This window comes from Mycetomoellerius zeteki, unplaced genomic scaffold (assembly GCF_001594055.1).
Source record: "Mycetomoellerius zeteki isolate Tzet28-1 unplaced genomic scaffold, Tzet1.0 scaffold122, whole genome shotgun sequence".
Classification (NCBI taxonomy): domain Eukaryota; kingdom Metazoa; phylum Arthropoda; class Insecta; order Hymenoptera; family Formicidae; genus Mycetomoellerius; species Mycetomoellerius zeteki.
The window spans coordinates 1,664,252-1,677,739 of NW_017256147.1; positions in this window are offsets into that span (position 1 = coordinate 1,664,252).

The following is a 13,488-nucleotide window of genomic DNA, read 5'->3' on the forward strand; positions in this document are numbered from 1 at the left end:
TTCTGAATATATGTCAGTATAATTTTGCATCATGTATAACCATCGTCGATATTGCGGTTCCCGCAATCAAATTCACGTTCTGTTACATACACACGTTTACGAGTTAATTAAACAGAAATTTTTTATATATTGAAACGTTCTGCGAAATGATTCTAGGACAAGTTCGATAGTCTGTCATCACGAATTATCAATATTGAAGTTTGTGTTCAATTTTCCGACGTAGAAATTTCTAGCGTTTTCGATAACGAGTTTACCATTTTGGCCAAACCAAATGGCGAGTTGTGAAATTCAACGTAGCCACGACGCGTGTTATCATTTGTGCCATTTGCACAAATTTTCCCATCTAAAATGGATTTTGTCATCTATATGTGGAATTTATGGAATAAAACTCATAGATGGTTTTACAGTTTATGAACTTTTTGATCGCAACGTTATTTCATTGATTATCTTGTTGTGAGCATCGCCTATGCTGTGTTACGCGGCGCCTTGTATTTTTAAAAATTTTTGAATTAATTCCTTTATTGTTTTTTTTTTTTATTACCGTGAGTACAATCGATGCAACATTTCGCAATAAACTGTCCAGCTGTAAATGAAGCTGTGGAAAAAATATTCTTCTTTTCCACGATCACCAACAAATACGAATATTAATTAAGGTATTTACTACCTGGAAAAACCTGAAAAATCTGGAATTTTTTGAGGATTTTTTCCCTTGAAAATTAGAATTTCATGGAATTTTATTAATCAGGAAAATTTCAGAAATTTTACTTATTCTGTTTTTTTTTTAACATTCCTTTTTCTTTGATCGTTTTTTTCTTGATAATGCAAAATGTTGACAATCGATTAGCAACAAGTATGGCATATTCACATACATTCTTACGTGTCTCGCGAATTTTTATAAAAAAAAATTAGTACGAGACATACTCAGTAGAAGAGAATATAATATACTGATATTATGTTATAATGAATCTTTCTCCTAACTATCCCATAGATTTTGCTCAATTGCAGAAAATGATATAATCTCCTTTTTTTCTGATTTTGATTAATTTACAATGTATAGTTTGATTGCCTTATATTTGCATTCCAATTTATTTCAAAGTTGCATTTAAAAAATTGTCTGGAAAAATTGTCTAATTTTATCTGGAATTTTAAACAAAAATATCTAGAAAATTCGGGAATTCTCAGAAAATTTTACAAGATTTCAGTGAATTTCAGTCAACTTTGTTAATGAATATCGTTAACAGATTTCTCGAAACGAAATTTTTCACGTGATTTTTGGAGAAATAGGACGATTTCTACTAACGATTTAATGTCGTTTGCGTAAAGCTGATAGGTGTCTATTGAACATGAAGGTTGTATCGGCAGACCGCGCCGATACTTTATGCGGGCGTTATTGAAATATCGCCGTAAAAAGAAATATCGTCGCACGCGTTCTAAATCTTCCTAATACTAAGCGCGATGAGATTGCAGGTTACAAAACAGACTTTTGCCAATGATACATTGCGATCCATTATTTAATAAAATCTTTCAATATTTGTTAACCGATTAATTATTTAATTCGATTTTAGAAAGAGAAAAATATGCTCAATATTTTTGACAGATTATTGACGATGGTTAATTCATTGTTTTGTTGCATTCGATACATTTTGTTAAAAATAGAACTACTAAAATGTTTCTTTATCGCGGAAATAATCGTACGGAATACAATTTACATCCAAGAGACCGAAAATTGAGGACACGTTACTGTTCTGTTCAAGCTAATAGAAATTACCAATACGATTTTACGCTTTATGATTAATTAAACAAATTATATTATTATTGGGGTAGTACGCATTCACTTCCCTGATGTTGACAGGAAAGAATGTAACTTGTCATGTGCAGCATATAACATGTATTATGTAATAACTTATTAGGAATTGGAGTATAAAATACATGATCATCGACGCTGTTGAAAGTTCTTTGCTTGTTCTCGAATGTAACTATAGGAACACATTTTTAATGCCGAAAATTAATTTGCTTTTTCATCAATTAAATTTTTTTAATTTGACTTTTTTGGCAAGTTCTAATTATTGCCACAATAAAATCGAAAATTATTATTTATTATGCTATCCGCATTTGAAATAAAATTTGCTATTTATATAAATAACAAAAATTTAAAAATAATTATGTTTTTAAATTTCTTGTTTACATACTTATTAGAACTTTTAAATATATTAGTGAGATAGATATTTTCGGGAAAAATCAAAATATTCTATTAATTATATTAAAATTCGAAATTCTGAAAATAGAATGTCTAACTTCAAAGATAACGCATTTACTATATGGCAGAGCAAGATCACTTATGAAATGAAAAGAAATTGCTTTCCGTCACTATATGAGATCAACTTCTCTCTTACATGCTTTATATGGCATGTGCAGTAAGCAAATAGCGATGCATGGCAGCCATAATACCGTTTCCATGAGATTAAATTTAGCCGAACGGGCAATCTTTATGCGTTCGCTAGAAGTCATTTGCGTGCATGTCACGTATACGTTGTGCAACAATTTTTAATTGCCCACATCAGTGGGAATTTCATTAAATTTTTAACTTAAACGATAGTCTATTCGATCGATGCATTTTTTTATTTTCGGTAAATGTTGCATTACAAATTGTTGTATCGACGTAAAAATTGACGTAATAATTCGTCGATTATATTTTGTATTTTTTTGAATATCGAGTACTTTACCGCGTTTGCAAAGTGGCAAATTCAAAGACATGCAAATTTATCGCTTTCGATCGAGAATAACCTGAGAATAAATTTTGCATTTAAGGGTAATCGCGCTTCACCATGCCATTCCGTTCGTATAGAAAACGTCGTGCGTGTTTTCTATGTATTATCGGAAATAATAAAATTCAATTCCTTTATGCATTGAAAGAAAAAGAATGGTTGCAATTACCATACTTTAATTGTAATTTATATTCATTTTTGGACTATATATTTTTAGTTGTTTTATACAAATATGGTTAATTGTGCTATTAATAATAATTATACACATATGGCTTAAAATTTTGTAATTTATTTGAACATATTTTTTAATTATTTCCACATAAATAGTAAAAATTTAACAAAATAGTTATGTTCACTATTGTGATTGTATTTACTCAATAAAAATGTTTATTTTATTTACCATTTATTTCTTAATATTTTACTGTATTAATATTTTAAATTATTATATAATTTTTTCATGTTTGAGATAATTATATTTAAGTTATTATTAATTATATTATAGCAGTAATAACTATATAAATAGAGCTACTAACCATAATTATTTTACTTTATAATAAATCATAAATATATCAAACACTTTTCTCTCATTGTCAATGTATATTGTTTACGGTCACGTATATAATTCACTGCTCAGATATTTATATCGTGACTCTTTAGCTTGTCTTGATTAACGTTATATTCAAGTTGCATGTCATTCTGTTTAAAAATGTATATAACATAGTTTGTATAAATGCGAGTGGTGCGCATATGTTTGACCTGATTTGCTTACCGTATTTAATGCGCGCATTTTCATTACAAACGAATAAACTTATAAAATATGTAAGATGGAAATAATTAAAGAATATCATCGCAAAATTTGATTTTAACGGCGCGAGTAAAGCGTATCTCTTTTTCACGATGCGATTGATTTACGTGTCGATTTTATGATTTCCTATGGATGCGATAGAAATCGAGCATGGCAAAAAATGAGTGGCCGTTTAAAAAGGTAGGCAACACGACATTGATTCATGATGTAATCTATGAAAGATTTGTTACACGCAATAGGAGAATAAATCAATATTGCGGTGACATTGTGCTCTCTAGTGTAAATAAATCTTGGGCAGAATGCGCGCGGAAATTTTGTGCCATGCAAGAAAATTTTATTCTAAACAATTATTTTTATTATTTAATTTTTTTTATTTAATTTATTATGCTACTTAAATTTACAAAATGTGAAAAATATATTTCAGCAATAAATTATAAATTAAATTAAAAATATCGTAAAAACGAAATTACTTCTTTATATTCTATTATTAATGGACGCATTCTAACTATTCTAAAAATTTGAAGAAATGAAAAAATTAATTAAATTAAATCATATTTTAGAAAAAAATATTAAAAATTTTTATTTTTCTCATACAAATTTGTAGCATTAATTATAGAAATTTCGTTGTTATATTATTATCTTTATTTCAATAGCTGCAACAATTTTTTTTATATATAAAATATTTTTAGATTAATCAATTAAATTATATTTTAATTCTGAATATATTTGTTTTATAATGTTATTATTACAATATTGCTGTAAACATCAGATATTATTACCGTTTTCTTAGTAATCACTACTCGCAATTCATGTGCCATGTGAACGATTAAAAAAAAACATTTGCACGAACACTGTCCGTAGATTATTGAAGCGCTGTGACGGAATAATATCCGCTCTCTGCCGAGAGCACTTAGCCAGACCGATCCAGCGCTGTTTATCGGATGCTTCAAAAGCAAATCCGCGACAAAAATAGTCAGTCCGATCGGTTACGTAAAACTGCAACATCGAGAAAGTGTACTGAACAGAGGAAAATTCCCGTCGATATCGTGTCGAATGATTAAAGTCCATATAATCTATATTTGTTATACGCGTATTGTGAATTCGAAGATTAAGGTGATCGGAGAGATCATTTGAATTATAGAGTGAGTTTCTTTAAGTAAACATAAGACCTCATACTAAAGGTTATTCGTACATTTATCAGAAACTGATACATTATGATATTTTATCAGTATATTTTTCTCTTGTTTTGAATGTTAATGAAAACTGAATAATAACTGAATAGCAAGAAAAAGCAAGGAAAGATAATCATTATCATAATTCCGAGATTCTGCATCCTTTTTATGTATTGTTCTCTTTTCTGTCTTTCTCCGTTAAAAAATTTCCAATTTATTTACATATTTAAGAATGTGATTTTTAATTTTTTATGAAATATTTATTAAGTTGATAAATATTTTAAGAAATATAAACTTCTATATCATGTTGTTGACATAAACTAGTATATATGTTATGGGTAAAGTCACAAGCAAGTGGGCAGTGTTGACATTGCTCGGGCAATGCTGACATTGTACAGCAGGCAACTTGGGCAATTTCGACGTTGTCCATTTGCGCACTTTGTCCATAACATATATACTAAAACATTTCATTAACATTTTTTTTGTTATAATGTTTGTTAAGTCTGAAAGAAAAAAATCTTAAAGAAAAGAAATAATTATATGCATTATTTATATAAAATATAAAATAATTTATATTTTACTGAATGCTTTGATTCGAAAAGTGTAATTTTTTTATCTTGTTATTTTATGTTAATCAATGTATTTATTTCATTCTATTAAACCGAAAAACAATCTTGTATTCTGCTTTATTGATCTTCTCTTATGTACTCTATATGGAATCGCTTAGGTTATCAATGATAAGACAATCGTATTGAGTAAACAGTATGCAACTTGGAATACGCGATGACTAGGATGGAGATAGATGTGATCGCTCTGATGATATCTTGGAGATTCGATTACAAGGTGTTTGTATCCAGATGTCGTAGAAGAGAAGATAGCAATTGTGCTATAATATATACCGAGTTAATGTATTTGTATTAATATATGCTGAGACAACATTCTTTACTAAAACATTTATGTGACTCATGTTTTTATCTATTTATGACGAGAACAATTCTCAAAAATCGATTATTGAAGTTGTTAAAGCTCTCTCTCTCTCTCTCTCTCTCCCCCCTCTCCCTCCTTCCCTCTCTCTTTCTCTCATATACACATGCACGCACACGGAGTATCTTGTAAAGACCATAACAACGTTTAAGTATTATAGATTCCTGCGATCATTTTGAGACAAAAATTTTAATACTAAGATATCGAGATTATAATAATTTTTTAATTATAAACGTTTAAAGTTAGCTCGTTTAGATATGGTTAACATTTTGGGTTGGCATTTACCTATCATATCTTAACGCATGAAATTTAGACGATATGATTCTCTAACTTTAAATGCTTATAATTTAAAAACTATTATGACATTTTAGAATTAGGATTTTTGTCTCAAAATAATCTTATGTGATCTCAGGAATCTAATATCCTTAAATGTTGTTACAGTCTTTACCGAACACCTTGTATGTTTTTAGGACGTGTTTCTTGAAATGCGATTGACATTCATTAAATTGTTTATCAACATGTTAAATTGCACATATTGGATATCACTTTAAGTTTTGTTGTCATACGGTTATGAATATTCGAAATGTTTGTAAATCGAGTACCTTTTATTGCTTCCTTCAGTTTAGGGAACAAGTCTGCTGGACAAAATCAAAAGAGTAGAGAGAGTGATTGGAAACGGTAATGCAACTCTGACTCAAGAATTCCAGTACACGTTTTGAATTAGAACCTTAAGTAGAATACAGAATCATAATTAAGTCATAATGATATCATAGGACATTATCATGATATCATTTTGATACTAAAAAATGAACTTAAAAATAAATTTATAATAAATAAGGTCATAATAATGCGCTCTTATGATATCTATTATTATGACCCCTGCTTTGGATTGTGTGACAATAATAATTAAAGTGATGTCCAAAAATGACTTTTCACAAAGTTTCCGCAAGTTGTACGCATAATACGAACGTTGTTTTATATATATATATATATATAGAAGTGTGTTGTTTCTATAGGGAATTACTTTGAAGGATAAAGGTCATATTAATTAAATGATGTTTATTTTTTCATAACATTCATCGAACTTTATTGTCATACCACGTATGTATATTCCTCTTTCTTGAAGGATATTTTTAGTTAATTTGTCTGTTTTGCTCCGATAATTGATATAATGATTTTTAAATAAAAATTATGATTAGGCTGTGTGTTTTCTCGCAAACATTCTTATCTTTTAATTCGTCAGACGCAAATAGTTTGACCATGGCGCCATTTTGTTAAAAAAATCGAAAGGAAACGATAGGAATTGATATAATTAGCAAAAAAAACCTTATCAGGAGATACGATAAAGTCTCGAATGTCAACTCAATCAATAGAAACTCGAAGACCCGGCTGTGTTTCTATATCGTTTATTACTACAATCGAGCGTTTCACTTTTTATGTTCCAAAAGAAATGTTACTATCCCTTATTGTTTTTTTCTTTTTCTATTGAAAGCAGATTTAATCGTTAGAATACGATAAAGTTGTCTTGTATTAATTTATTATTCTCTATCGTTTTATTGGAGTTTCTGGAAAAAAATGATTGATATATTGAACCAATATGTTGGTAATGAATATCGATTTAACATTGATGTGCAACGTTGAGCCGACAATCAAAAGTCGAGAGTTAACGGCCAATGTTAGCCCGACCTAAAAAAGAATCGATCGTAAATTTACGATATTTGTTGTTAACTTATGATTCATAATTATGATTAAAACGATTAAATCAATTTTTGTCGTTTTCTTTCAATTTTTTTAAACAGAGTATACGAAATACGACTTTACCATATATGTTAAGTGCCAGGTGGCGTCGCCGGCCGTTTTGTCTACAAAGAAACACGACAAGTCGAGAAAATCCGAAGGGGTGCCTTACCCGATCCTGGTAAGTTTCTTTCCTAACGCTGGTTTCTGCAAAAAAACGAACGTTGTGCAACGAGGCAAGAGGGTGCAAGAGAGGCAGCAACCCTGGCGGCCGCGCGCGCGGCTTGTGAAATTATTTCCTCCGCGAAAACTGAGAAACTTTTATCCAATATCCGCGGCAGCATCTGGCATCAAACGGTTCTGTGCGCATGTCTCTATGGGGTTTCGGAAAATGTTCACTAGCACTAAGAGAATGAGAGTGAGAGTGTGTGTGAGAGAGAGAGAGAGAGAGAGAGAGAGAGAGAAAAGTAAGAGAGAGGCAACGGTAAACTGCACAACCCATTGGCTTCTAATTGAATCTTACGGCATCCACGCGGGTTCTGACACTTTAAGCACGTGGCGTAAAAGACCACTTCGCACTTCGGGGTGAGTCTGTGAATTAACTTATCGACAATTACTATAGGCACTTCTCTCGAAGTTTATTCATCAAAATATATCGAAGAAATAAAATTATATTAAAAGATGATCCCTTGTAAAGTTCAATAGCAAATAAACGTGTGCGCAAATAACATATTTACATTTGTTAAGTACATATAAATTCTTTATTGCTGTGTAATAATGTATAACAAAGTGTTAATATTTAAACAGTGTAAATTTTATATTTTTTAACACACAAGCAATTGTAAAGATGACAGATTGTGAAAGGATGACTAGATATATATTCTCTCGCAAAGAAAGTGCGACATAGAAATCATATTTGATTCGAAACGAGAGGAAAGTAATTATTTCTGGATTTGATATCTCTTGCGTCATCCGAAATATTGGAAACAAAAGTGAAGGTGATCTTCTTCCCGTTACCCCGGTGGAATATATATTTTCTGTCTGATAATAGATTTTTCCCTTTACGTGCAGAGTGATATATATATGCCCGAATATGCCGACCTAGTTCGGCGGAATTGCTGGCTCGCTCGCAGTGTAGGCAGTCGATTTATCGTTTGATTAAAAAAAAGTTAACCGAACTTTCTGATAGCTTTGATGCAACTGAATGGTCAATTTGTTTGATTTCCATTGTCGATACATAGTTACTATATTCATTGTTACACATTGTAGTTTTGCATATTTAGCAATATTCAACTATGATTATATTTATGAACTTTTGTAAATGTGCTATTTCATAGCTTCGTATATCCTGTTAGAAAATTTTCAGAAATCCAGAATTCCAGGAAAGATTTAATAAATTTTCGAAACTTTATCATCATAAAAGTAAGGACTCACATCGATCGTACACGATGCGTGTAGTAATAATTTCATTTATAGCACGATGGAATTGCTTTTTTACGACATCGAGAATTATCGTCAATTTTTGCAATAATGCCGTGCGAAAGTCTTTTATAATGTACTTATATTGTATATCGCGAAGAGTGATACTATTTTAAATTTTTACTGGCATTTTGTACGAGCGTATAGAGGAATAATGGTAGCACTGCACTGCATTAAATTTCACTACCGTAGAAAATAGTGGGATCAAATGAAATGGCGCTTCGTTGTGCATCTTAATTGGCTTCTTGTTCCTAACGAAGTAGTAGAATTTAATTTATATCGCAAGGAAACGAACAGAACAATGCCTCAAATGCGTAATGACACTCTATCTGTTACAGTTGCACTTGCAGTTTATGTTTTTTACGACCTTTATAATATTATATAATACGCGCGCACACACACACACACACATACAGATAGGCTTTTAAAAATATGAAGTACACATATACATACAGAAGAGCCTTCAAGTTAAAACATGATATAAAATTCAGTTAATCTTTTAGCTTGCGCATCGATGCAAGCTTACGAATTTAACGTGCATTGTATTAAGGCACATGCAGTAGGACAGCCGCTTTAAGCTCTTAAGTTTTTCCGCGTACTAGCAGCCGCAATCTGCAGACGAAGGGATCTTTTTGCTGCGACACCCTTAACAGCAAACGACAAAAAAGGTCTATTCGTATTGCGTAATAATATCGCACCCGCCTTACTTCTCGCCATCGACCCCATCCCTTTTGTCCGTCGATGAAACTGCGGTAGCCCCAAGGTTACGAGACACAATGAAGCTTTATTTCTTCTTCATATAGATATATATATATAAATACTATATATATAGTGTATATATATATATATATATATAAAGAGAAGCTGCGCGCGAGCTTTATTAGCTCGTCATGTATTTTGGTGCGTCGCCCTTCGTCAACCCAGTTTAGTGGCGAATCGAGAAGAGCGAGAGAGATAGATCTTTCTTCTCTTTTTTCATATAAAACAAAAATTGCAGCACCGATTTTTATTCCGTGATAGTACTCCGTGCACGAGATAGATGAACAAAAAAACAATATTGTTGCTAAAAAGCGAACTGTAGCCGCGGTTCTATGGATACATGCATGTCACTAAAATATTATTTCCTTAATTTCAAAAGAATGAGTTATTGTCGGAAATTGTTACACTCTCAACATTCGCATATCGTATGATTAAGGAATTATTATGTACAGCATTATTAGACAATGGTTTTTCAGATTAGTTTATGATTCTGGCCATCTCATTTGGATTAATTTTTTTATTATTTTTTATGGATTATTGATGCTGAATTATATATACTTTTAAATATATTTTTAAATATATTTTAATTTTATTTTACAATCAAACACATACAATGAGCCAACATTGTTAGGGTGAACATCTTTATTTAAAAAAAACTTATTTTATTGTTTAATTAATATTTACCTTAGTGTAACTGAGATTAGTTCATGGCATGCGTATATATGTATATGATTCCAAACCCTCTGCGCGATTCACTCTATAGTCAAATCCTATCTATTTCACAAGCTTCTCATCTCGAATATACGTGGATAGGATTTGGGGTTGTCCTACCACTTGGTCGAATCCTTCGAGCTAGTTACATAGAGAGAAACGGGATATATATATGCTGAATACGTCGTGTGTGCGTGTGTGCGCAATGCCTACCAATGTTGGAATTTGCCATTCGCTGCTATCTATGCTGCTTCAATATGTGCAGTGTATTGATTACATACTGTATCTAAGGCGCGAGTAAATAGCAAAATTCGTTAATTTAACAAGTAAATATAGAGAAGTTTCTTCGATAATTTGTTTTTCCGTGCACTTGCTGCATGCATCAAAATTGATTTGCAATCGTGAAAACTGTTGATTTTCATCAAAAAGAATCTGATACACAAGCGCGTTGTGATACTAGTCAATTATTTCTCATATATAATACTTGAGAATTCTTTGGTAAAAAGCTGGATACGTAAAGCAACGGCGAAACCGAGGACGCCGTTTCAAGTCCTGTCGCACGATAGAAGCCGTAAAGGTATAAAAAATGGACAAACAGAGCTACCTAGGACAAAGTAAGAGGGTGAAAATGGGGCCAAAGGCAGAGAAAGAGTCCAGATAAATGTAGAAGCGAGCTCACAGTAAAACCGGTCGAGAAATAAAAAGGTCGTTCCTCGGCTCGTGGCCCAGATCGTTTCGCAATGGGGATTGCCTACAGCACGTCATATAAAATGGCCGAAGCCATCCCTCACGCGTATTTTCAACGTACCATGGAATCCCCCCTTACGAAGAACGAGAGAAAGATGTGACTCTGACTGTTTAACTCTCTGGTAACATCTAATGTATGATTAAACGTCGTAATAAAGATATCATTGACGGTGCTATTTAATTTAATACACCCGGAGCATTTACAAATTTATTTGATTGTGTACACTCTATCAATTAATTGGAGAAACGAATAATAATTGTCGATACTAATCGAATACCTTCCATAGCTGTTATTCTCGTTAATTACGTAATTAGATTTTTATTGGAGAGAGGGGGAGTTTACCGCGCGCGTATGTATATTTTATTGAAATTGAAGCAATTTAGTATCAATTGCGACAATGTAATCAGTGGTATATTTACTAATAACATTATGATAAAACAGTTATTAATGCAATTACTAATTAATATCTAGTAATAGCGGACACTGCTTTGTATATATAATATGAGAGAGTTGAAAATATTATAAAATATTAACGGGAGCCGACATACTCGTAATTATGTCATCTACATATCGGAAGTAAAACGAAAAATTAATATTGAGCATATTCTAAGCTTTTTCCTCAAGATCTTGTAAAACAATGTCAGCCATGATGGGAGAAAGAAGAGATCCCATCGGTGTACCGAATATTTATATATGACATTGTTAAATTTAAAGAATGTGGAAGATATATATAAATTCGATTGCATGTATAAATTCTGTTTTAGGGGAATCGATGTTTTTTGTTCTATGTATTGCCATCTTTTATTAATGCTTTCAATCACCAAATCTTGAGGAACGTTTGAGAACAGAGATGTTAAATACAACGTTTTATTTATGATTTACACTTAAATAAAGATTAACAATAACTTTTATACATTTTTTAAATAAAAATAAATGCAAACGTTTTTTTAAATTATAAAATAATTTGGACTAAATATATTATAATAATGGGTATAAATAGCATTCATACCCGGGAAAAAATGTTATATATATGGACATATTTTATATATACATTATATAATTATATAGAAAATATGTCAATTTTTTACATAATTATATATAATTTTGTATATTTTTATATAATTATATATAATTATATATGAAACATTTTCTCTTCGAGTATATATTTAGAGATAGGTATCTGGAGACACGATAGTGTCTCGGCGCTAAACATGGCGCGAGTCACTGCCGTTATAATTTACCTATTATTTTTCCCGTATTAATTAAAATCCTATTTTCGATTTCAAAGAGTGAATTTTAGTGCTTAAATATTTTGACGTGAATTCATATATGAATTTATATACATATCTAATAAAAAATCTAATATCTAAATTATATCGTAAAAATTAATTACAGATAACGGTATGTGTGTACAAGTGCAGTGCTGTCATACGTCGAGAAAATCGTGTCAGCCTATTCAGAACGTACATATCTCAACGTATAAAGTAAGTACACATCGAATTGTGTTTTTGTATTTCAAATTTTTACATATTTTATTTTACTTTCTATTTTATTTTACGAATTTAATATCGTGCAAGTAAATAATTGATAATTCTTTTTCTACATATTTACAAGAATGTTAAATTAAATAATGATTATTTTTACATGATTAAAATTATGATTAAAGGTAATCATTAATTAAATTAAATTAATGATTACCGTCACATTAAATGAATAATAAATTATTTACTTTTTTTTTATTGAAAAAAAGAAATTCAGTAATTTGCTCTTTACGTATGTTTTAATAATTAACTTGTCAATGTTGACTGACTTATAACCGTTATATTATAATTATAATATCATATTACGTGATAATATGATATCTATTTATGAAAAAGAGAAAAACAGCTGAACAGAGAAAATCGATGTTTCATTTAAATTGTGAAAATTAGTTATAGATAATAGAACGTGTATAATATAAGAGTTACTGATTTTAATAAGTAAACTGTTTGGAATATCATTGACTTTGATCATTTATAGTTCGAAATTATTTTGTGCTTAGAATTTGAAATCTTCGAATTTAATTCATTTTCAAAACCCATTATTAAACTCACAATCGTGAGACATTGTGAAGTGAATCTAGCTAAGCTGTGCCGCAATCACAGCAATAGTCCGCTTAAAACGCGTTTTAACTTATAGAAACGTTAACTCAGCTATTCGCAAATTATCCGGTTCCCATTTTATGAAATAGCCAAAGGTATTATTATATCTATATAATTGGATATATCATATACTCTCTCTTAAATCTTAATGCACACCTTTGGGTCATTCGTGTCTTGCGCATTTCTT